This window comes from Choristoneura fumiferana, chromosome 25, assembly GCF_025370935.1.
Source record: "Choristoneura fumiferana chromosome 25, NRCan_CFum_1, whole genome shotgun sequence".
Classification (NCBI taxonomy): Eukaryota; Metazoa; Arthropoda; class Insecta; order Lepidoptera; family Tortricidae; genus Choristoneura; species Choristoneura fumiferana.
In genome coordinates this window covers 2,051,581-2,055,741 of record NC_133496.1, presented here as the reverse complement: position 1 = coordinate 2,055,741, position 4,161 = coordinate 2,051,581, and the positions used below count along the sequence as shown (strand labels likewise).

The 4,161-nt window shown below is 36.5% G+C and overlaps 1 long non-coding RNA gene across 1 annotated transcript; it reads left to right on the top strand.

Annotated features, from left to right (window-relative positions):
* Nucleotides 1-325: 325 nt before the first annotated feature.
* Nucleotides 326-3,826, top strand: LOC141442146 (uncharacterized). The gene is made up of 2 exons (XR_012452893.1): nt 326-701; nt 1,072-3,826. It is a non-coding gene; the product is annotated as an uncharacterized lncRNA (long non-coding RNA).
* The last annotated feature ends 335 nt before the right edge of the window (nt 3,827-4,161 follow it).

Sequence of the window (4,161 nt, the reverse complement as noted above, 5' to 3'; positions counted from 1 at the left end):
ACTCCACGAGTGTTCGAAACGTTAACATACTTATGCTCACCAATAAAACCAACAAAGAAGACATTTGAAGAGCTATGTAAATTACTCAAAGATAAGTACGCTAAACCGTTATCATCAGCTTTAGAAAAAATAGCATTTAGAAAGAGAAATCAGTTACCAAACGAGAAAATACTAGAATACAGCATTGAATTGAGAAAGTTAGCAGCACGATGCAACTTTAAAGACGCCGAAGATCAAATAAAGGAAAAATTTATAGAAGGTGTTCATTCTAAAATAATTAAATTTGAGCTTATGAAAAGTGAAACAGAACAGTCTCTAGAAAATGCATAGAAGTAGCACGAACTGTCGAAGCAGCATTGTTACATTCTGATAGCCCAAGTGAAGTGACAGAAATTTTTTACAGTCAGGGTAAAGCCAAGCCGGTGCCAAGACAAAAGAATAAGTTCAATAATAACCGCCAGTCAAATAATGTGCAATGTTTCTGCTGTGGAAAACAAAACCATATAAAAGCAGAATGCAGCCTGAAGAGAAAGTTCTGCTCAGAATGCGGCCAACAAGGGCACATCTACAGGATGTGTCCAAGAAAACAACGTCAGACCAATGTACTGGAAGTGGAACCAGAGAACAAAAATGAAAGTGAAGACGCAGTGAGCTCTATTAAGGAATTATATGAAGAATATGAGACCTATACATTTAATAGCGTAAGTAGGATACCGCCTCACTTCTTGACCTTAAATATTAATGGTCAAGATGTGTCTTTTCAATTAGACACAGGATCTGACGTCACAGCCATGTCATTGTCAGACAAAAATAAATATTTGAAATCATTTAACCTGACAAGTTGTAATGTATTGTTTAAAAATTTTGATCAAAGTGTGACCAAGCCATTAGGCATAGTAAAGGATATAAATGTAAAATACAAAGAAACAGCCAGACAATTAAATTTATTTGTGGTAAAAAATAATGCGCCTCGGGTGATAGGTCGCGATTGGCTTAATGAATTAAATTTATGGCCCCCAAATTTAGATAATAGTGTTAATATTCATACTAATGTACTTGAAAATGTTTCAGATGCTCAACAATCAGTAAAAGACCAGTTCGCAGAAGTATTCACGCCGGGTTGGGGGAACTTTAAAGGTGAAGTTATCAATTTGAAATTAAAAGCAGAGGCAAAGCCTAAGTGTCTACCAGTTCGGCGGGTACCATTTGCGCTTCGGGAAAAGGTAAATAATGAGATTACTAGATTATTAAACAATGGACGTATAACACCCGTCAGTCAAAACGAATGGGGTACACCAGTAGTTCCAATATTAAAACCAGATGGTTCAGTCAGACTGTGCGGGGACTATAAATTGACAGTAAACCCAAATCTAGAGGTTGATCATTTCCCTTTGCCCCATGTAGATGACATTTTGAATTCCCTCCGGGATGGTGAATATTACTGCGAACTAGATCTTAAAGAGGCATACTTACAGGCCCCTCTTAGTGCTGAGAGCCAAGATTGTACAACCATTGTAACAGAGGTTGGCACATATAAATATAACTACTTGCCTTATGGTGTTAGTTCGGGACCGGGGGCATTTCAACGGCTAATGACAAAAAAGTTAAAAAACATACCCAACACGGTTGTATTCATTGATAATATATACATTAAGGGTTCAACATTAGAACATACTAAAAATACATTGTGTCAAGTTTTGAGTAAACTACAGGAATGTGAGTTTAAGTTAAAGCCGGAAAAATGTAAGTTGTTTACAACCAATTTAGAGGTGTTTGGTTTTAATGTAAACAAAAAGGGTATCAGTTTAATAAAATCTAATATTGAGCCATTGCTTAAGGCTAAAGCACCAACAAACCTGTCTTTGCTGAAATCCTTTTTGGGAAAAATTAATTATTACTCTCGCTTTCTGCAAGATATGGCAACAACTCTAACGCCTTTGTATGATTGTACTAAGAAAAATAAATTTATATGGACAGATGAATGTGACAAAGCTTTTGAAGCTATTAAAAATAAATTGGCATCTGCAAGTAATTTAAGACATTATGACTCACAGTTGCCATTAATATTAACATGTGATGCGTCAGATACTGGTCTTGCTGCAGTCCTGTCAAATCGAGACAAAAATGGTGTTGTGAAACCAATTGCGTTTGGTAGCAAAAAGTTAAGTGATATAGAGCGTAGATATTCAACAATAGATAAGGAGGCTATGGCAGTCATATTTGGAATAACAAAATTTTATAATTATACCTATGGGCGCTATTTTGAACTAGAGACAGATAATGCAGCACTTGTGCGGATTTTTGGCCCAACAAAAAGTATTCCAAAGATGGCCGCCAAGAGATTGCAGCATTATGCCATATTTTTGTCTGCATTTAATTACAAAGTGAGACACATTAAAACGACAGAAAATCCAGCCGATTTCCTGTCAAGATCAGCAGCTGAAATAAAGAATGAACATAAAGAAAATCATTCTCTGTGTATTGATGCAAACGCTAGTCTAGAGGTGTATACTAACGATTCGGAAATGAAAACATTAGATTGGAAAATAATACAAACAGAATCAAAAAAAGATATAATATTTTCCAAAATTATTAGATTTATGACAGATGGCTGGCAAGAAAAAAAGGAATTAGACAAACAAATATTACCATTCTATAATCGGAAAAATGAGTTGACATTAGATAGGGGTTGTTTATTTTGGGGGTACCGTGTATTAATACCTAGTAACATTCGAGAAGCAGTTTTAGCGGAACTGCATAAGAGTCATTTTGGAATCGTTAGAATGAAAGAGATTGCGAGGTCATATTTTTGGTGGCCTAATCTAGATTCAGAAATTGAGGAAATAACAAAAAAATGTATAATTTGTTTAAATAACAGTAAAACACCATCTAAAACCCAGAAACCATGGCCTCTGCCTCCTTCCGCTTGGTACAGAATTCATGCCGATTTTTTAGGTCCATTTCAAAATAAAATGTTTCTAGTGGTAGTAGATAGCTATTCAAAATGGCCAGAAGTTTTTGAAATGACAAATATCACAAGTAAACGCACAATAGAAGTTTTAAAAACATTATGTACACGATTTGGGTACCCCGTACACTTAGTAACAGATAATGGCCGCTCATTTACAAGTCAAGAATTTAAAGAATTCTGTGAAATTAATCATATTAAGCATACATTCACTCCGCCCTATCATCCCGCAACCAACGGCGCCGCAGAGAGATTCGTGGAAACTTTTAAATCGGCAATAAACAAAATAAGTCAAAATGGCCACAGTTTGGTATCAGCTGTCAATTTGTTTTTGTTTGATTATAGGAGCACACCACAACGTACAACGGGGGTTTCACCTGCTCGTTTAATGCTTGGTAGAGAGATCAGGAACAGATTTAGCTTATTACGGCCACCACCTCTAGTTGAAATAGTGCAGGAGAGAGTGGATAAGAGGGACCAAGGGAAACGGGAAATTAAATTTGAAATCGGACAAAAAGTGATGATTCGAGATTACAGAAAGGAGTCTAGGCCATGGATCCGGGGTTTAGTTATACAAGAGTCCATACCTGGTGTGACTTATGTTATTGATGTAGAAGGCCTTACATGGAAACGCCATATTAACCAAATGTTACCTTGTTCCGATACTTTAGAATAAGATTGTAAAAGTAGCACCTAGGAATTAAGTGTTCTGCATAAGGATTGGTGGGGGAGAGTGTGAGGAACGGAACGTTAATGTGACAATTGTCTTCTCGCTCCCTCATGAGGGCTCTCGCTCTCTCTGGATTTTGGCTTTGTAAAGCGTAGTGTCTAAGTGAATAAAAAACCATTATTAATTAATTAACGCGGTTTTATTCACATATACGACAGATATTAGATGATCGGTTGGCCAGGGTAAGAACCTGACTATGAAGCTTGAGGTCCTGGGTTCGATTCCCGGCCGGGGCAGATATTTGTATGAATAATACGAATGTTTGTTCTCGGGTCTTGGATGTTTAATATGTATTTAAGTATATAAGTAGTAAGTAAGTAATTAGTGTAAGTAGTTTTATCTATATAAGTACGTTTATCCGTTGCCTAGTATCCATAGCACAAGCTTTGCTTAGTTTGGGACTATGTCAATTGGTGTGAAGTGTCCCATCATCATCATTCCAGCCTATATACGTCCTACTGCA